We start from the raw sequence: 21,980 nt of genomic DNA on the forward strand, positions 1-21,980 counted from the left end.
GTTAACACAGGCCCACCCTGTTACCACAGAAAGCTGCCCCCTCCAAAATAATTCTAGGCTAGTTACCTCAGCAGAGCCCTTGGGGTTTAGGTTGTTGCCGGCACAAGGTGCCCGAGGGAGGCAACAATTGGGTTCGTTGCCCGGTGTGTGTCGCGCCAATAAACACACTGGGGGGAGAAGTAGATAGAGTTTATTTGAGCTCAAGTAAAAGGCACAGGGAGACTGTATGGTCTCAAATCCTGTGCCCCTAGCCCTGCAACAGTGTATTTTTATACCTTGGCCTCCGCCCCCCACCACCCTCCCCCTTCCCTCCTTCCTTCTCTCTCTGAGCGGTGTCCTTGCATTCCACAGATAACAGTTTTAGGGAGTGTCAGCTTGCCTGCTACTCATCCTGTTTTTCCAGTATTACAGGAGGTTACCAAAAGTTCAGGAAAAGGTTACAAAGGTTCAGAAAAAAGGGGGGGGGGGGCCCTGGCTCGCCCAGAGCAGAGGGGCTTCTTCGACACACGTGGTCTTCCATCCCTCTGAGTTACCTAGGGTTATGCCTAGTGACACCAACAACTCCCCCCTTTGAGAATACTCAACAAAGTTTTGGCTGAGTTTTCTCATATTCTGAAGATAAAAAGCGATTAAGTGTTTGGGAACTGGGATCTTCAATGCAGGGGTATAGTGAAGCACTCAGGGAGGGGGATACACAGACTTTGCGCAGGAGGGCATTACAGCACGCAAATAAGAGGAGGGTAATTAAACACAACACAACACCGGTGATCAGGAGGTGAAGGATGCCTGTTCCTAGGCCTCCGAGGTTGGGCAACCAGCTTGAGAGAGAATCGAAAACAGTGGGTTCATGTTCCTGACTTTTCCACTGCTCAAAAGCCTGTTTGACTGACAAAATGTGTTTGTTAATATCTTGGGAATTTTCTGGAATATAAGTACAACATTCGTTACCGATTAAGGCACATACTCCACCTTGAGAAGCTAAGACATAGTCTAGTGCTTGTCTATTCTGAAGGGATAACAACCGAAGTTGGTAAATCTCAGAATTAAGGCTCTTTTCAATAGTTAAGGTGTCATTAGCAAATTTTGTAAGAAACACAGAAAGTTGACGATACAGCTTGGCTAACCGGCCCACCCCATACGACGGGAGAAGGATCATGCCAAATCTGTCTCCTTCACTAATAGGTGGCGGAGTTGCATAGCGGGATCTTTGTCGTCTTGGGCGGCCAAGTGGGAGGTGGGTTAGAACTCGAAGGGGAGGGCAAGAAACCCTATGTAGCAACTTCCATACTAGCCATCAGGTAGCCATTTGTAGGCCGAGGTACCACAAATCCAAAAAGTTTCTCCATTTCCTGCCATCCCATTGCCTCCTTTTTGCATATCTTTTGATTGGTTTTTGTACAAGAAGAAAAATCCTTCTCCAGTATCATGCCCAGAGCTATTATAAAGTGGAATAGATACATTTTGCATGGTAGTTAAATAATATTGACAAGAGCTATTTCCAGCATACCACGTATGATTGACCATCCGGTTTTGGGCAATACATAATAGTCCAGGTGGAACTGAACATAACCGGATAGGTGGTGGGGTATGGGAACTATTCCAAATAGGATACCAAGAAGAGTTTGAAAGACTAAAAGGGGCTTCTTTTGTACAATTATCAGCTAGATGAGGCCAACCAGGATTGCCAGTGACATTATAAGTGGGAGAATAAGGAGAAAAATTGGAACCATTGAATTGGGTGTAATTTAAGGCTCTCTCTTCTTGACAAATATCTGACCAGTTACTAGGAATGGCTCGCCATGGGAGCCCTGCAGCGTGATAAGGGATTTGAGAACATATCCAACAGTTAGATAGGTTAAACTCACGGGCAAAAGTAACCTTCAATGCTTTGTAGGTGTTTGCAACGAGGTTTGCTGGGTTCCCTCCCCACCCTGCATGTAAGGAGAATGTAGTAAAAGGTAACAGGAAAAGAAAGCCTACAGTAAAAAAGAAAAACGTTACAGTAGTTTTGAAACTTAAACTAGAATTCATACTGTTAATTCTAAACTTTTCCCCTTTTAAACAGCAACTTTAGTCCAAGGTTGTCGGTGGGCTGGATGGTCCACTGTTCCGCGGGTGGAGTAGGCACCGGTTTCAGACGAGAGTGATGAATCCAGTTCTTGTGTCCGTCGACCTTTGCCGCTGTGTGGGAAACTAGTAGGACAGTGTGAGGTCCTTTCCACTTCTCTTGGAGGGGCTCATCCTTCCAGGTACAAACGAGCACGGAATCTCCAGCTGTAACGAGTGGACTGGAGCATCCAGCGGAAGAGGCTGCAAGTCTTTAGTGTACCTATGGAGAGAAGAAAGAACAGCAGACAGAGAGCACATACACCGTGACAAAGTATTACATCCTATTTCCCACTCCCCTGCTAGAACCGGCGTCCCGTTCATGGGCCATGCCCTTCCAAACATAATCTCAAAGGAGCTAAGTCCTAATCTTCCCTTGGGGAGGGCACGGATGTGAAGCAGAGCAAGGGGCAAAGCATCGGGCCATCGCAGAGAGGCCTCCTGGCAGATCTTTGATAGATGACGCTTGAGGGTCTGATTTGTACGTTCTACTACACCACTAGCTTGTGGTTGCCATGGAGTATGGAGTTTCCAGGGGACCTGTAAGGCATCTGAGATGTTTTGGATGATCTTTGAAGTGAAATGTGTTCCATTGTCAGATTCCATCCGCTGGGGAAGTCTGAAGCGGGGAATAATCTCCCGGACGAATTTTAGAGCTACAGTTCTGGCTGTACAATTGCGACACGGAAAGGCTTCAGGCCATCCGCTGAATCGATCTACTATAACGAGGAGATACTTGAACCCTTGAGTTTGGGGGAACTCAGTAAAGTCTATTTGCCAAACCAGTCCTGGGCCTGGGGTAGGTTCCAAAGTGGCTGGAGGTACTGAGAGACCGGGTCGAGGGTTATTCTTTGACAAATCGAACAGCTGGCCTGTATCTGGGAGGCCAGAGGTCGAAGTCCAGAGGTTAGAAAACATTTGTTCATTAACTGAGTGAGAGCTTCTCTTCCGGCGTGAGTAGTTTGATGTAGCCGTTGCAGCACCGGTCAGGTCAGGCTCTTTGGTAGGAGGATTTTCCCATCAGTGGAGCAGAGCCATCCCTTCTTTTCTTGGAGACCAAGCATATCGGCTAGTTCTTTTTCTTCATACGAGTACTGGGGATCCGGGAGCTCCCCCACTGATGGGATGAGGGCATGCATATGGGTGTCAGCAGGTCCCGATGTCCTCAGGGTGGCAGCATTTTTAGCTTTTCTGTCCGCCCGGGCGTTACCCCTGACTACGTCTTGATCCTCTTTCTGATGTGCCTTACCGTGCATTACTGCCACTGCCGAGGGACGTTGAACAGCTTCCAGGAGTCGGAGAATTTGGGGTCCATACTTCACTGGGGAGCCTTGGGCTGTCAGCAGCCCCCTTTGTTTCCATAGGCCAGCATGGGCATGCAGTACTCCAAAAGCATACCTAGAATCGGTATAGATGTTGACCCGTTTCCCTTTTGACAGTTCTAGCGCCCGGGTCAGGGCCACCAGTTCAGCAAGTTGAGCAGATGTTCCGGCGGGCAAACCCTTGGCCTCAACAACATCACAGAGGGTTACAACAGCATAACCTGCCCTTCTTTGCCCTTCTACAACAATGCTACTGCCATCAGTGTACCACTCACAATCAGCATTCAGAAGTGGCTGATCCTGTAGGTCTGGACGGCTGGAGTACTGTGCATCTATGATGTCTAGACAATCATGCTCTTGTTCTTCTGTTTCAGGTAAGAGAGTAGCCGGGTTAAGGGAGGGACAGGGCTGCAGAGTCACTTCAGGGTTCTCCAACAGCTTAGCTTGGTACCGAGCCACCCGAGCCTGAGTGAGCCAGAGACCCCGCTTTGCGTCTAGCAGAGCCTGGACCATATGAGGGGTATACACCTGCACGACTCCCAGCGTTAACTTTTCAGCTTCCTCAAGTACTAGGGCAGTTGCCGCAACTGCTTGTAAATACGCTGGCCATCCCTTGGCAACTGGATCAAGCTGTTTGGAGAAATAAGCAACGGGACGTTTCCACGCTCCCAACAATTGAGTAAGCACTCCCAGAGCCATCCCTTTTCGTTCATGCACATACTATTGGAAAGGTTTAGAAAGGTCCGGTAAACCCAGGGCGGGGGCTTCCATTAGTTTCCTTTTTAGTATTTTAAATGCCTTGTTGGCTTCTGGAGTCCAATAAAAGGGGTCATGGTCTGCCCCTTTTACACAGTCATATAATGGTTTTGCCCATAGTCCAAATTCAGGGATCCATATTCTACAAAAACCTGCCATGCCGAGAAACACCCTGAGCCGCTTATGGTTGCTTGGGGTGGGAACCTGACATATAGCCTCCTTTCGCTCACTTGAAAGCTGGCGCTCCCCCTGTCTTATGTGAAATTCCAGGTATCATACTTCGGGGAGAGCAATTTGAGCTTTATTTCAAGCCACCCGATATCCTCGAAGTCCAATAAAGTTCAGGAGGCTTACAGTGGCATTAAGGCAAGAGATTAAATCTACAGCAGCAATTAATAAATCATCCACATATTGTAACAAGAGGACTTCACGCTCATTATTCCACTCCTCTAAGTCTTTAGCTAAGGACTGGCTGAAAAGGGTGGGAGAGTTCTTAAATCCCTGGGCTAATACTGTCCAACAAAGTTGTTTCTTAACCCTTTTTCCGTCCTCCCATTCAAAAGAGAATATCTCCTGAGGGGGGGGTCAACTGGAATCGTAAAGAAAGCATCTTTCAAATCAAGAACTGAGAAATGAGTATACTGCCCCCCTACGGAGGCCAGCAAGGTATACGGGTTTGGGACGAGGGGATGAAAAGTTTTAACCCGTTCATTAACCGCCCTTAGGTCCTGCACCAGTCGATATGTGCCATCAGGGTTTAGTACAGGCAAGATAGGAGTGTTCCAGGCCGACTGACACTCTCGCAGTATGCTGTACTTTAGGAAACAGTCTATAGTCTCTTGCAGTCCCTCTCTGGCTTCCTTTTTGATTGGGTACTGCTTGATTTGTACCGGACCTTTTCCTGGCAGTAGTTGGATATTAATGGGGGTTTGATGTGTAGCCCACACCAAAGGGTATACCTGGTCTTCCCACTGGTTCCACTCCGGGGGAGTGTTCATAGCCGAGGGTTCAACTGCGAGGGTCATTATCCATGCATTTTCAGGGGGCAATGTGAGGGTTATTTCATCCTGGGTAAAATGCAGTGATGCACCTAATCAACAAAGCAGGTCTCGTCCTAGCAGGGGTGTAGGGCAATCTGGAAGGTAGACCAATTTGTGAGAAAGAGCCCGGTCTCCCAGAGCACATTCTGCAGGAGCATACACTGGGCACTGAGTCTTTTTTCCCGTGGCACTCACCACGGTGAGAGAGTCCGCTACAGGAAGTTGAAGAGGTTGATTTACAGCGGTCCATGCTGCCCCGGAGTCTGCCAAAAAAATCAATTTCTGAATTCCCCACCTGCATTTTTACTTGGGGTTCCGGGGCTGGGGTGGTCCGTTTCCCCTGACACCCCTACTCCTGTCCTTCCCCTGCCATTACAGGAGTGCAGTCTCTCCCTTTCTCTGGGCAGTCATTCTTCCAGTGTCCCTCTCACCGGCATAAGGCACACTGCTTCCGTCCCAGGCGTCTTTCTTGTGGGCCAGGGCGCCCGCGCCCACGACCCCTTATACCTCTGCCTCTCCCACCTTCTTGTGGCCTTTCTCTGACTCCAGCTTGTACTGCTGCTACTAGCATTCTAACTTGTCTCTTTTCTTCTTCTTCCTTTTTGAGGGTATACGCCCTGTTTGCAGTCTCTAGGATTTGTGCTACAGACATACCCATTAAGTCTTCCTTTTTTTGTAATTTCCGCTTTATATCAGGGGCTGCACGGCTGGTAACAATACCTTTTATAATCGCCTCCGTCGTCTGGTCATCAGGGTCTGCATTGGTATTTTGCCGAATGGCGTCCTGGATGCGCTGTAGGAACGCAACTGGACTTTCCTTCGGCTCCTGTACTATTTCGTATGGCTTTGCTCAATTATTATGTCGGACAGCCGAGTGCCTGAGCCCATGCATAAGTAGTTCTTTGTAAGAGGTAAGACGGGTATGATCCTCAGGGTTGTTAGGGTCCCATCTAGGATCTGCTAGGGGAACCACATCTGCCGGACCAGGAACATTGACGGGATCCCTTTCGTGCCTCCACTGTGCTTCCTCCCTTGCTTTGGAAATAACTTGATTCCGCTCTACTTCAGATAATAAGGTTCACATAAGGATATTACAATCGTCCCAATCAGGCTTGTGACTAGCTAAACATCCCTCAAAGACAGAGATAAACTTACTCGGGTTAGTTGAAAATTCTCCAGCCTGTGCCTTAAAAGCTGCCAGGTCCACCGGATTAAAAGGTACATGGGTGTATACTTCCATGGTCTGGGCTACACGCCCATCTGCCCCAGGCCAGGCTATTACAGTTTCAGTAAGTAAAGGGTAAAATCCCACTGAGGGAGGGATCTCTGGAACCGGGGGCATCTGATCTTTATATGGTGGAGGTGTTAAAGCCGAAGGGGACGCCAACTCTGGCATTACAGTGGTTGCGGGGGAATGCTGAGACTCAACACTAACAACTACCGATCCTGTCGGAGTCAAATTACACTTCTGCAAAATATCTGTCTTATTTCGTAAAGCCATAAACAATTGCACATACAAATGTTCATTCCACTTACCCGTCCGCTGACAAAACAGGAGTAATTGGAGGATTGTATTATAGTTAATTGACCCTTCCGGAGGCCACTTTTCCTGATCCTCCAGTTAATATTGAGGCCATTCCACTGTACAGAACCTTTTAAGATTATTTTTAGTCATTAGATCTGACTTAAACAGTTTCCGATTAGTCAGAATGCATTCTAAGGGTGTACACCGTGCCCTGCCAACCGTACTCTGTCCCTGCCCCATACTCCAGGGAGACACTGGGCGTCCCCAGGTCTTAACAGGCAATGCTCAGACTGCTGAGCTTATCCTACCTTGTCCAAGGGACCGGTTCCACACCGTCGCCCACGATCGCTTCTCCACTATTTGAGCACATTGCACCGTTGTGCCATCCGGGGTCGATCAAACCACATCTCTGCCGAGGCCCCCGATGAAACCACCGCTGCGCGCTGGGCGTCGGTTGTTGCCGCAAGTTGTCAAACTCAGGAGGGATCCGGGCAAGGTGAAATGTTAGCCTTGAGCCCCACGTTGAGCGCCAAAAACTGTTGCCGGCACAAGGTGCCCGAGGGAGGCAACAATTGGGTTCGTTGCCCGGTGTGTGTCGCGCCAATAAACACACTGGGGGGAGAAGTAGACAGAGTTTATTTGAGCTCAAGTAAAAGGCACAGGGAGACTGTATGGTCTCAAATCCTGTGCCCCTAGCCCTGCAACAGTGTATTTTTATACCTTGGCCTCCACCCCCCCCCCCACCCCCTTCCACCCTCCCCCTTCCCTCCTTCCTTCTCTCTCTGAGCGGTGTCCTTGCATTCCACAGATAACAGTTTTAGGGAGTTTCAGCCTGCCTGCTACTCATCCTGTTTTTCCAGTATTACAGGAGGTTACAAAAAGTTCAGGAAAAGGTTACAAAGGTTCAGGAAAAAGTGTGTGTGTGGGGGGGGGGGCCTGGCTCGCCCAGAGCAGAGGGCCTTCTTCGACACTCGTGGTCTTCCATCCCTCTGAGTTACCTAGGGTTATGCCTAGTGACACCAACAAGGTTGTCTGCCACTCCCAGGCTCTCTCCCTATGGCTCTGATGTGGTCTGCTGGGGGTCTGCCATGGTCCCTGGATCTGTTTTGGGAGTCCAGGAATCTGTCTCAACCACTGAGATCTCACCCACAGTGTTGCTGAGAGAGGTCTGAACAGTGCCGGAGGCTTCCAAAGTGTAAGAATCCATATTTGCTTCTGCCTGTATTAGTGGTCTCAGAAAACAGGCGGCCTGGTTTGGAGGGTTTTCCCAGCAGGATTTAGACAAGAGGCAGGCCAGGGACTGCCAGCCTAGGTCCCATCCCCCACCCCTATACTTGCCCCCCTATTGGCTCAGCGGCTTCTTGGGTGGAGGAGTTTCCCGGTTAAGGGGCGACTGTTCTGATGTCACAGGCCATGTGATGGGAAAAGGGTGTTCTGGGATGCAATACGGTGGCCAAGATGGTCACCAGCATGGCTGCCAGGGTGTTCGAGGGTGGAGTTTCTGGTGGCAAAGGTCAGGGGTTAGGGGCCGGACTTCTGACCACAAGATGGCAGCCAAGATGGCAGGCAGGGGGCGCGTCTATGAGGCGGGGTTGGGGCAAGGCTGGGGGCGCGTCAAGGGGCAGGGCGCCTGTCAGTGGGCTGGGCTTGTCAGCTTGGCAAGAGGTGTACCCTATATACTACTCAGGGCCTTGGGACTTGGGACTCACTCCCACAAGGGCCTGAATCATCTCTCTAATTTGTGCTGCTTTTCCCCCAGGGCTGGAGTTCCCCCAGGGCTGGTACTGGGGGGTGCTACAAATTCACTGCTACCAACCAGAGCTGGCCTTAGGGAAAATGGTGCTCTGGGCAAACTTGTATTTTGGCACCACCCCCCGAAAGTTGGGCCACAAAATGTCACTTGGCTTCCCCAGATGACTTCCTGGCTTCCCTAACTGACTTCCAGCAGGCAGAGGCAGGTGGCAGGGGCATGCGGTGCAGTCTGGCAGGGAGGCAGAGTGGCATGGTGCACCAGGCAGGCACCACTGCTGCTGTGCAGGAGCAATGTGAATGGACTGGAGCAGGTGCCACCTCACCTGCACTGCCCAGCCCAGCTCCTCCTGAGCAGTGCTTGGAGGGAGAGGGTGGGCTGGGTTGGGCACTGCTTCTCCTGCCTGGGGCTGGGGCTGGGGTGGGGTGGAAGGAGAGTGCTGCTGTGAGTTCGTGCTTCTCACCGGCGAGTGCATGTGTGTGACACCCCGCGACCATGGTGCCCTGGTGGTTGCCCACATTGCCCATCCCTAAGGCCGACTGCTGCCAACCTTCAAAGCTCAAGGGTCAGATCCACAAAATGATGAAATTGGCCCCCAAAGTAGGAGGATTTTTAATAGTATTTCTTTAGTCTCTTGTTGTTTGAACTTACCCCCGCCAGAGCTCCCACGCAGACACATAAAGGGCAGCTCTGACAGCCCCTCCCAGCAGGAGCTTGCACCACCTGCCTGAGGACACAGCTTCTCCACAGCCCCCATGTTCTAGTGAATTCACATCTTGCCCTCCTCCTCCTCCTCCCCCTCCTCTGCTCCTGCAGCTCCAGTTTCAGGAGCACTTTATGCTCATCCCAGGGCTGGAAAAAGCTGTAGTGAGGCCCTTCACTCTCCTTCCCGGCCCTGAGTTAGCAAGAAGACATCTGACTGGCCCTCACAGGAGGAGAGACAGGGAGGGGGAGCTGTCTGCCCTGGGGCTTTTCCTACTCTTTTCCTGTAAGGCACGCTGGATGGCCAAGGCCAGGAAGGAGAGCTCTGCCTCCTGCTATATCCCAGTAGTCAAGCAAGAGGGACAATCAGCAGAGCAGGTTTTGCTAGTGAGGGCTAAAGTTTGTGAAAAGGCTGAAGTTAGTTTTTTGGCCCTTGCTCTGATAAATCACCAGTGACACTGAGAGGCTGTCAAAACCTCAATGGCAATGTTAGAAATATTATTAAAAATGCATTATTAATAGTGTTGTTAGAAAAACACAGCTGCTAGCTCTCCTTGTCTCCTTGGTGGAAGGGGCGGGGGGTTGGAGATTGAAGGAAAAAAGCTACTAAGGGCTCTTTGTACTAAGGTATCACTCTCTCTTTGTTCTGCAAATTTACTATCTCTTTGTTACACTAAATCACACTTTCTTTCATGGCTCCCACATTTCTTAGGCTAGATAAGAATAATTGCCATCTTAGCCTTGAGCTTGAACCTTTTGTAACCTGAAGTTCTTTCTAAGCACGCGTAATAAGCTAATGCATATAAGCCTATCCGCCCCGCATACTTAAGTAGTTAATTATAATACACATGCGATGTATGATGTGATGTATTCACATACATGTTTGTATGAACCAGAAATGAGTTGTAAGAGTTCCTGCTTCTGTACACATGCTCAGGAGAGAGGGGATAAAAGCCTGCTGAGAAGTGTTCCCCGCGGGCAGAGTGTTTGATCTTTTGTCTCTCTCTCTGACCCTATTTGCAAATATATACCTTTTGTATTGCTAATGGAGTGTGGCTGTGACTGAGAGTTTTTTTCGCCTCCCGAGAAACGAACCATAGCAGATTTCTGCAACAGCAAGATGAGGTAAACACATCTCTTGACCGAGGCACACGATAATGTAACTGGCACAGAGAGAGGCCTGAAGCTGGACACCAACCCTTGTGCAAAGTACGCACTCGCTTTCCCCAGCACCCCCTCTTCCCATGCCCCAGAAATACCCAGTGCCCAGGGCACCAAAACTGTAAGCTACATATTAGGCTCAGGCCCACTGCTTAACCCCTCCTGCTTCAAGAAGCTTAACATGACAAACCAAAACAAGGGGCAAACAGTTCTCATGGCTCCCTCAAGTCCCTGAGGCTGAAAGCAGGAAAGAGCCAGTTTCTCAACATGCACAATTTCTCAACACACCACAACAGTTAAAAGTCAGCTCAAAAGACTGCTACTGCTATCACCCAGCAGAGCCAGTGTAGAAATTTACTAACAAGACCATAAATAATAGTGTAGAAGTTAACTTCTACAGCAGACTCAAGTGCTTCAAGGACAGGCTGATAAGACACAGGCCTAGTCGCCTTGAAGTCTGAAGCAAAGATACAGCTCTCCTCCCTATTAGTTAGCATGCAGCCAAAAACCAGTTTTGAAACAAATAAGAGTTTTCTCACACTGACCTGATATCTTGTTTTCTTTCACAGTGGAAAATTCCCACCTGCACGTGCATCTTGTCTGTAAACTATAAATCGCCTCTAACAGTTTTATTCAGGGCCTCTGAGCTTGCTCAGGGTGCCCAGCATGCTGAATAAATTTTGAGACTGACAGCGACTCTGTGTCTTTGGGAACAGCTCCGCAAGGGGTCACGAACTCCTCAACAATTTGGCAACCCAGATGGGACCCCTTGTGTGCTGACCCGGCTGCTCGGCATTCGGACCAACCCTCCCAGCTGGCATAGGTGAGTTTGTCACCAATTGGAGGGCTTGGTCAGGGCGTCAGGTAAGTGGGGCCCGCCATGAGGGGTGGCTGTTCCCAGGAGTTTATAGATCAGAGCGCTTAAGTCTCGGGAGGATGGGACAATTGGCTTCAAACGTCCCACCAGGATCTCCTTTAGGGAGGCTTCTCCAGGTTTGGGGAGAAGGGAATCTGCCGGTGCAGTCTGGTATGGGCAGGAAGCGTGCTTGTATTTTGTGTACACAGGAGTGGTCTGTCTTAACTCGACAAGGTGCTCCGGATAAACGGTGGCCGAAATTTGGCTCATTTGATCGGTCTCGTTTGGCATTCCTTTGAATGGAATTGGTAGCTTTAAAACCTCAACAGATGGATTCAGCCTGTGGGCTGAATTGGCCGAAAAAGCCCCAAAACTGGTTCTATACTCTACTACTCCACCTCCTTATGATCCTCCGATTTCAGTCTCTGTGGAGTCTGAAGACGGACCTGAGCCTCTCTACCCTGCTCTCCCTGTCCCCGGTCAACCCCTGCCCCCTGACGAGAGCGCTGCAGCTCCCCTGGCGTCAGCACCAGCTCCGAGCTCCAGACCCCCTGCCTCCAGAAGCTTTTCTTTGGTCTGGACCCGGAGCCGGGGTCCTGTGGGGGAGGCATTTCCACCCAGCCAGGGGAAGGAACACCCGAATGCAGTGGTTCAGGCTCCTTTGCGAACCTACCCAGTCCCGTTTGCAGATGGCGGGGGCAGCTTCCAGGTTCGCCCTACTCTAATTCATGTGCCTTTCACCCAAGGGGACCTCCTCATTTTGCAACAACAAACCCCCTCTTTTCGGGAAAAACCTGATGAAGTAGGACGGACTATACAGCGCATAGTCCATACTTATGACCCTTCTTGGTCAGACATGCAGGAACTCATGGATACCCTGCTGACCCCAGACGAGCGGGCTAAAGTTTTAGACTGTGCCAGGGCTGTTGCCTCAGCAGCAAACAGAGATCCTTGGCCTTCTAATGAACCTAATTGGGATTACAACACCCCCGGGGGAAGGGCATCCCTGAGGGAAGCCCGGAATGACTTACTAGCAGGCTTTGATGAAGCGAGTAAAAAGCCTGTGATTTGGGGAAATTCCATGCATGCAAACGGGGACCCAAGGAGCATCCAGATGCCTTCTTTACCCGTTTGTGTGAGGCAGCCAAGACATACGTTCATCTTGATGTAGATAAACCAGAGCATGTGCCTTCGCTGGTATCAGCCTTTGTAAACCAGAGTGCTCCCGATATCAAGGAGCATTTCTGCAAGTATACTCCAGGGTGGGAAGGAAAGAGTATGTTAGAGATAAGAAACATAGCAAGCTATGTGTTTGATGGGAGAAAGGAGAGGGAAAGAAAGGAGGAGAGAAAGGAAGATTTTAAGCTAGTAGGTACAATGGTTGAGGGAACAATGCACAGCATGTCAGGAAGAGGATGGAACAGGGGAAGGGGCCAGGGAGGGTTTCAATGAAGAGGATTAGGTCAGAGAAACCAGGGCGAGGGGTGGTCCACAGTTCAAAGGGCCAGCGAAGTATGTTACTACTGTAAACAACCTGGACACTTCAAACGAGAGTGTCCCCAGAGGAAGGGGATGAACATCAGAGCCATCTCAGAACGGGGGCCCCCTCCAGACCAGTGACGCGAGGAGCCGGTGTCAAAAGCTACTCCCAGGAAAGAAGGACTCAATGACCCAATTGACCACCCTCACCCAGTCTGCCCTGCAGTAACTATAAATTGCAATAAGAGAGACCCTGTTGCCTCAATTCAGGTAGGAGAGCAACGATATGATTGTTTAATTGACACCGGCGCTACTACGTCTATATTATCTACAACTCTTGAGCATGCAGGTCTAATTAAGGAACTGAGAATGTGATGGGAGTTGGGGGGGAATTGTTCAAAACTAGCAGGAGTGCCCCTTCTCGAGTCCAAGTGGGACCCTTGTCGTGTGAACACTCCTTTTTGTTGTCTGCCCATGCTCCTATGAATTTGCTAGGATGGGACTTACTGTGTAAGCTGAGGGCCACTCTACGCTGTAGTCCAGAGGGAATAACTTTAGAATTACCAATTGAAAAACTGCCTTATTTCGCCAGGGCATTGGCCTCGGGCGGGGGGAAGAAAAATTTCCCGGTCGAACTACAACGATTGCCAGCCACATTGTGGCCAGTCCACTGATGTAGGACTGCTGAAGTCTGCCACTCTGGTTGTTATTCAAACCAAGGGGGGAGTCCTGCCTTGCGTGCCTCAGTACCCACTGAATAAAGAAGCAGAAGAAGGTTTGCAGCCCCTTATAGATGAATACATCAGGAAAGGGATTTTAATGGAGTGTCAGTCTCCTTGCAATACCCCCGTGTTACCAGTCAGGAAACCTAAATTAGGAAAGGATGGCAAGCCTGTTTATCGTTCTGTGCAAGACTTACGTGCTATAAATGATTATGTGATTCCCAGAGCTGCCGTAGTTCCTAACCCTGCCACTATTGTTACCTCCATCCCGTGGTGGGCCACTCGATTCACAGTAATTGATTTGTGTGCTGCCTTCTTTTCAATCCCAGTTGCAGCCCAGTCTCAATACCTTTTTACCTTCACTTAGAAGAGAAAACAACATTTAACCTGGACACGACTTCCCCAAGGATACACCGAGAGTCCTACTATCTTCAGCCAAATCCTGATGAGAGACTTACAAGGTATCATACTTACCTCGGATACAGTGCTTGTACAGTATGTAGATGACCTACTACTAGCATCACAGACTCAGGTGAGCTGCCGGACAGACACTTTAAGACTATTAGAAGGATTAGCTGAAAGAAGACATAAAGTATCTCCAGGAAAGTTACAATATTGCCAAAAGAAGGTTACATACCTGGGGCATGTGATCTCAGAGGAACTGCAGGAATTGTCTGATGAAAGGGTAAAGGCTATAAAAGACTTGCCAAAGCCCACCACTAAAAGGCATATGCGAGCCTTTTTAGGAGCGGCTGGATTTTGCCGGCCGTGGATCCCTGCTTACGGAGAGATGGTTAAGCCTCTGGTACAGACCACTCGGAAGGGAGAACCTGAAGTGGTTCAATGGACCCCCGAGTTAGACCATGCTTTCACCAAGTTAAACACCAGCTATCACAAGCCCCTGCTCTAGGACTCCCCAGCTACAAGAAGCCGTTTGTGTTGTTTGTCCACGAGAGACGGGGAGTAGCTTCAGCAGTCCTAACCCAGAAACTGGGACTGCAGCTACGCCCAATTGCTTATTACTCTGCCACCTTAGATCCAGGGGCAAAGTGGCAGCACTGCTTGTTGAGCAATCGAAAGAGCTAGTCATGGGGTACCCCCTCGAAGGCAGGGTTTCTCATGAAGTTGAAGCCCTAATGACTAAAGAAAAGACTCAAGCCTTCTCTCACTCAAGCCTTCTCTCACCAGCATTTAGCCCGGTATGAAGTGACTCTGCTAGCTGCCGAAAACATGCGCATCTCACGCTGTACTAGCCTCAACCTGGCCTCGCTTTTGCCTCATCCCGAGGATGGAGAGCCGCATCACGATTGCTGCACCGTTGTTCGCATGATGGAAAAGCCCCGAGATGACCTCACTGATGTGCCCCTGAACAATCCTGACTTAGTCTTCTATGTGGATGGGTCCTCCTACATAGAAGCTGGAGTTTGTCGGACTGGGTATGTGGTCATCACTGACTTCCACATCGTTGAAGCAAGCCCTTATCTCCCTGGCTGAGTGCACAAGCAGCTGAACTGATTGCTTTAACTCGTGCATGTGAACTGGCAACCAGGATGACTTTAAACGTATACACTGACAGTCAGTATGCATTTGGAATTTGCCACTCCACCGGGCAATTATGGAAACAGCAAGGCTTCATTACTTCTTCCAGAGCAAAGATTGCGAACTCCACTCAGGTTTCTGAGCTCCTGGAAGCCATCCAGAAACCCAGACAGATAGCCGTAATACATGTCGCCGCACACACCGGCGGGAGCACGCCTGAGGCTAAAGGAAATGAGTGGGCGGATGCTGCTGCCAAAGCTGCCACTCAGCAACCGCTAAGTCTCAACGCCCTTGCTCCTGTGTGGGAGACACCCAGAGCCTTAGAAGGATACGAGCAAGCATGCAAAGGAGAAGAAGACTGGAAACGTCTCTATGGGGCTTATTCAAAGGATGGACTGTGGTACACTAGCGATAACCGCCCCATCTTGCCTAAAACATTACAGCAGCCCCTGTGCCAAATCGTCCATGAGCAAGGTCATTATGGGACAACTGCCATAGCTGAAACCATTCTCCGAGTTTGGTTTGCCCGTGAGATCCATGCAGTGGCTAAACAAGTGACCAGCATCTGCTCCACCTGCCCAACGTTCAACTCTAGCTCAGAGAGAAAAGCCCCACCTGAGGGCCAACCTTGGGCATATCAACCATTTGAGAGACTGCAAATAGACTTCATCGAACTTCCCCGGTGCCGAGGATACAGATATGCCTTAGTAGTGCGAGATCAGCTCACCCACTGGGTGGAGGCGTTTCCTGCCACCCATGCCTCTCATCAGCAAATTGCTCACGCACCTCTAAAGGACATTATTCCGCAGTTTAGCATACCACAAGTCATTGACTCAGATCAAGGAGGTCACTTCACCTCCCAGGTCTTACAAACAATTTATACATGGTTGGGAGTCACTAGGCAGCTTCACACCCCTTATCACCCTCAATCATCTGGAGGGGTGGAAAGGGCAAATCGGACTCTAAAAACCCTTCTAGGCAAAGTGTGTTCTGATGGCCCGAGGCATTGCCCCTTGCACTGTTTGCTATGTGAAACACGCCTAGAGCTGATGTTAAGATATCTCCCTAGGAGCTTTTGTTTGGTCATCCACCCCCCATTACCCCTGGTTTCCTTCCTTCAGCTACAGAATTGCTAGAGGGGGATGAGAATTTAACCCATTATGTGATTTCTTTGCAGAAGCAGCTTACTTCTTTACAGCGCCGTGCTGCCGTTCAGCAACCTGTACCCTTTGATTGCGAGATACACCCCTACAGTCCCGGCGACTATGTGTGGGTCCATGTTCCGCGATGGAAAAGTTGCCTAGAGCCAACGTGGGAAGGACCATACCAAGTCCTACTAACCACCCACTCTGCAATCAAAATCACCGAAAGGAATTCGTGGATTCATCACACACACGTGAAACCTGCAGTGTTTACCCCAACGGAACCTCATCATGTGCCTCCCCTTCGGCTGCGGAAATCCAACAGTCAATGGACAATCTGTGCCTTGCAAGTACTGTCATAAGTACATTTGTGTTAGTAGTCTGTCTGCCCACATCAATCAGGTGCCCCTGCAGTCTCACCCGGTTCGCAGAAGTCTATCCTGGCACCCAACTAAGGTATACTAACACCAAACAAGTTCGAGACAAAGTTAGTCAAGTCCCGCCTGAAGGGGCTTCTGCTGTCATGTACAGGTCCAATGCTTCCCCAGGTCAGCGTAAGCTGTATGGGTATTACACTAATAGCGATGAAATTTGGTGTGCAGACCCCACCACAGAGGCAAGTCAAGCTTACATCCAAAGTAAAACTACTAACCCTGTGGAACAATCATTCTATTTCAAAAGTGGAATGGGGACCTCAGTTCGGCGAGTGTCATCACCTAAATTACTAGCTATCAGTCCTCACCAAAATGTAGAATGGCCTCATAACGCTCTTGTGAAAGTGACCAATTCCTACGCGAGTAACCTAAACTTCTCAAACTTCTGGGTGTGTACTCAACTACCCAAGCATCCCAGCGTAGGTATTCCTCTCATCAGTCTTGGCCTTGGTTCATTCAATTATTCTTCTATTAGCAAGAGCACCCATAATGATAGTAAATGGTATTATGAATACTGGTTCCTTAATGAAGTAATCCTCCCTGAAGATTCTGTGTGCTATTACAAGCCATGTCTTGGTAGTTTTGCTGTGTTTGTAGGAAACACCACAGCAGGTGCTTGTAATATAGCAATAACCTTAGACCCATCCTCTCTCGGATGGCAAGGTAATGGACCTGTACATGTGGGGCATTATTAGCTTTGTGGAAAAATTGCATTTAAGCATTTGCCACCCACCTGGTATGGCACATGCACCCTGGGCGTAGTGATCCCCGACATGACACTTCACCCGAACACATTGCTTCAAGGGTGGCACTGAAACCGCCCACATCGGTTCCGACGAGCAGCAGGCCTCAACCCTCTTGTTGAGCAACCTACCTTGTTCCATTCCTTTGCCGGATGCTTCATACCTTGGCTAGGTGTTTCTGAACTTAAAAAGGCTCTTGTAAACCTTTCAGCCTCACTGGAAGTATTAGCTAATAACACCACAGATGCCTTAACCCGACTGCAAACTGAAGTAATTCAAATTTCTCATATTACTTTGCAAAATCGCCTAGCGTTAGACCTACTTCTTGCTAATCAAGGAGGGGTATGTACTTTAGTCAATGATACCTGCTGCACCTATGTAGATGAATCAGGAAAGGTATTGAAGGATATTCATAAGATCCAGAACATGGCTAATCAATTCCATGCCATAACCACAGATAACACCTCTTGGGGTATACAAGATGCATGGGCTCTCCTAACATCCTGGTTCCCCAGATTACGATGGGCTCACAAACTCATTGTTATTATTATTGCTCTTGGATGTTTTTTGATTTTAACCTGTTGTTGTATTCAGTGTATTGGAACCCTACCTTCTGTATTATCCACATGTTGTAGCTGTACTATGCATAACATAGAAGAATGCGTTGAAATGTCTAACGCTAAAGTATTGGAGTGCCAGAAGTGTTTAGATGCTAAGTATAGTAGAAAGTGATCCCGGCCTTTGAAGGCCAGGATCAAAGGGAGGAATTGTAGAAATTTACTAACAAGACCATAGATAATAGTGTAGAAGTTAACTTCTACAGCAGACTCAAGTATAGGCTGATAAGACACAGGCCTAGTAGCCTTGAAGTCTGAAGCAAAGATACAGCTCTCCTCCCTATTAGTTAGCATGCAGCCAAAAACCAGTTTTGAAACAATTAAGGATTTTCTCACACTGACCTGATATCTTGTTTTCTTTCACAGTGGAAAATTCCCACCTGCGTGCTCATCTTGTCTGTAAACTATAAATTGCCTCTAACAGTTTTATTCGGGGCCTCTGAGCTTGCTCAGGGTGCCCAGCATGCTGAATAAATTTTAAGACTGACAGCAACTCTTTGTCTTTAGAAATAGCTCCGCAAGGGGTCACAAACTCCTCAACACCAGCAAGAGATGAGAGACCTGGAAAAGTTTGCAATTCCTTCACAGCAATGAACCAGCAGATGCTTTTGCTCCCTAACAAGTAACTGATGGTGGTCTTTGGCTGGGGTGACTGAGTGACAGGGTGTGTAGGAGGGGAAGAGGGGGATTTCTCAGGATAACACATTGCAGCCTACTTCAGCAACTGTGGATAAGACTTTCCAAGGGAGACTGCTACCTTTCTCTCTTTAAAAGATGGGAAGAAGTGGACTATCACTATCCCACAACTCAACTTCTTTTTCCATCTCCCCTCAACTCCCTTTCTTCTTCATTCCTACTCCCACCACGGTCCTCAAAGAATTCTGAAAGGATTCTCCTCTAAGATTAAGACAACATAAGCTACAATTAATTTCTGAGACACTTAGCAATTTCCCAGAGCCCTAGGAGAGGAAAAGCTGCATTGTTCCAGTGAAGAACTCCCAGGGGAAGAGGTTGTGCACACCCATATACTGTGGGAGAAGCTCCAGAAAATTCAAGAATATCCCTGCCTAATAGGGTACCCACACAGGAGCAACCCTGAAGGTGTCCCACTTGTAGGGAAAGCTATGGATAAAGTTAGACACTTGTCAACATGAGTGGGGGCCCCATGGAAACTGTCTAGTCCACTATTCCCCTTCCATGTCTCAGTCCATCTTCCCACTCTTTCATCCTTGGTCCACTCTTCTGCTCCTACAGCTTTTTTACCTCTTTCAGCTGCTGCTCTTCTAAAGGAGTGTGGCAGGCCCATGCCCGGCCTACTTCTGCACCACAGCCCAGGTGGCTGAACTGGTCTTCTTGACCCATGACCTCCCCAGTGTCCCACAGGTGACAGGACTCCTTTCCAAACCAACTTCCTTTTGCTTATTTAGCACTTGATCCTCAGATGCTGTTAAATCCCTTGAGATAAATAAGCTTCTACTAATTTCCCCTGCCTCTTTGGAAAGGAAACCAGAATTTCTACACCACCTTGAATTCTCTGCACAAGCCTACCATAACTATGGAAATCTTGAATTACTAAGCTGTAAAGAGTCTCAACAGCAGTGTAAGGGCAAAGCATTCCCTCTTGTTCCAGTTTAGAAGTTTCAACAGGAACAAGCATCCAATTAAGGTCAAAGGTCTTCAAAAATCAGTCTGACAAGTGTCACCAGAGACGCTTTGCAACATTAGCTAAAACACCTACAAATGTTTTACAAGCATTAAGGAAGTTTCATTTGATGAAGATGGTCTTTAAAGTCAGAAGAGAAAATCTGCTTGTGGTAAAACAATACATCAGGTGATAATAAAGCCCTTCACCATGAAGAGACCAACTCTTACAGAAAAGCACTCACTGGTTGGGCCAGTTTGGTAGAGAAGCTTCTAGGAAAAGCTTTGTCCTATTTTATTAGACACGTGGTATAGCTTTAGAAGCTGCAAAAGTTTTAGACAGAGTAACAACTGAAGAATTGCATACATCACAAGAGTAAAACATTAGCAAACAGAGATGTCCAAGGGTGCTGAAGAGGATGTCCACTTCCAGCATCTCGGTCCTCTCTGCACATTTCAGGTATTGTACAAGTAACTGGTTAATTGTGCAAATACTATAAAACCAGTGACATGTGCCAAGTAGGTACCACATGCTAAAAAGATCCAATCAGCCACAATGTTAGACCTCAAAAATATGTTCTAATTCCACAGCTGGCTACTATGGAGCAGGACTGGTAGGGCTGCTAGCCATAGATGTGCACCCCTGAGCCCTGGGGACCACAGCTACCATAACCCCCAAGGCTCAGGGGTGTACGAAACACTTGGACCCTGTAACAGGCTGCCTTCCCCAGTGGCATTTTAGTGGCCTTTGGGGGACCCTTGAAGTCCCTTAATGGTTTACTTCTATCTTTCTTCTTGTATCCCACTGTTACTTGTCTGCCATGTCTCAATGTAAAATATTATTTAGATGTTCTTACAAGTGGGAGACTACCTATTGTACTTCTGTGTTGGGGTTCTCAGCCACCCTGGGCCTTGCCCCCACCCCCGCCAATCTTTCTCTAGCTCAGCCTACCAATCTAAACCCACCAGGTAGGGTTTGAGTCTGAGGCTGTAGCTCCTTAATCCTCTCTGGGCCCAGGGCCCTCCTTTTGCTTTCACTATGGAGCCAGGCATTTTGGCCCCCTTTCACCCTGCACCCCCTGGATGCCAAGCTGTTGGGTCTTCTGCCTCCTTAGGCTTAGCCCTTTCTTATGGCTCAGGCTACTAGCCAAGATTCCCCCACTGGGACCCAGCTTCAAAGTCCTGCAGCCAGCTCTGTGCTACTAGCCCTAGACAGCTGCACCCACTAGTGTACTAGGCTCTTTGGCCTTTTATGACTGCACCCAAGGTGCTAATGAGGTCTCCTCCTCCCCCACAGCCTTGACCACAAACCACTGGTCTATCAGTCAAAATACAAAAGTAAGTCCATGGGCTATAACCATAAAAAAAAAAAAATTTACAGCTTACACTTTCTTTATGGCTCTGTGCTCCTGTTTCCCACTGTCTGTTATGTTCCTTCTTGTAGGGCTGCCACAGCTTCTCTGAGAGTCATCAGCAGTTCCCCCTACTGTAGCTGGACAGGCAGCCAAGCATCTCTGTGGAGCTCTTATGCACAAACTCCTTCCCCCTGACTGCTGCCTGAGAACTGCCACCAAGCCCAGGGTTTTTATAGTTCTGGCCTGCCCTCTTCCGGTCATCTGACTAGCCGGCAAGGCTCAGCTTTTAATCCTGCCATGCCCAGAAAGTTCTGGTCTTTACCGGCCTGCTTTCTGGTAACAGGGCTAGGGTTCCCTGTTACAGACCCATGCAGGTGAGATGTAGCTGGGATCCAAAGCCCCAGGAGTATGGGAACTCTCAGTCCCAGCTATGTATGGGCTCCAGTTGTAGGAGTCTGCTTCTTGCTGATGCACTGGGAGCCCAGGATCAGGCTCCCCCTACACTAGCTATAGAGCGTGACTAGATCCAGTGTACAACACTACAATTGTGCCTCCTGCCCTGCACGTGTGGCATGGCAAGACTGCACAGACCGCACACCAGATCCAATTGCATCTTTATCTGCATGTGTAGAGGGGGCTTCACAAATGTATACAGGATCAATTTGCTACAGGCTAAGTTTTAGCACTAGATGTATGAAAGCCCATGACTAATGTGATGGCCAAGACAAGCCAATAGGAAAGACCAAGCTTGATGGTCATTATATTTTTAAATTAAAACAAAACAAAACAAACACACAAAAACAAACACAAAAACCCCACAAACAAATGGCAGTAACAAAAATTAGATCATCCTAAAGGCTGTCCCCATCTGAGATCAGGTAGCAAAAAAGGGTAAAAAACAGATGTTAACTCAGAGACAGGCAATTATTTTGGGCAGAGGCCCACTTACTAAGTTTTGGCAAGCCATCAAGGGCATCATGACAGGCGGCCAGGGTCAGATAACTGATGCATAAAGCGGTTCGTTTCTCTGGAGGCCCGCAAAAAATCATAGACACACATACATTAAACGGCACAAAGGTGATATTTGTTT

General features: G+C 48.7%; 1 long non-coding RNA gene across 6 annotated transcripts in view; it reads right to left on the bottom strand.

Annotated features, from left to right (window-relative positions):
* The window catches only part of LOC149858363 (uncharacterized), a 63,336-nt gene that overhangs the window by 34,802 nt on the left and 6,554 nt on the right, over nucleotides 1-21,980 (bottom strand). For 2 of the 6 annotated variants that reach the window (XR_016443899.1, XR_016443901.1), the window contains exons 1-2: nucleotides 7,058-7,451; nucleotides 67-2,329 (exon numbers count right to left, since the gene is read on the bottom strand). This is a non-coding gene — a long non-coding RNA (uncharacterized LOC149858363). Of the gene's footprint in view, nucleotides 1-66; nucleotides 2,330-7,057; nucleotides 7,455-21,980 lie in introns of those variants that run through there. The other 4 variants (XR_016443903.1, XR_016443902.1, XR_016443898.1 and 1 more) reach the window with 4 other exon arrangements.

This window comes from Crocodylus siamensis, chromosome 8, assembly GCF_052110815.1.
Source record: "Crocodylus siamensis isolate JL-2025a chromosome 8, ASM5211081v1, whole genome shotgun sequence".
Lineage (NCBI taxonomy): Eukaryota > Metazoa > Chordata > Crocodylia > Crocodylidae > Crocodylus > Crocodylus siamensis.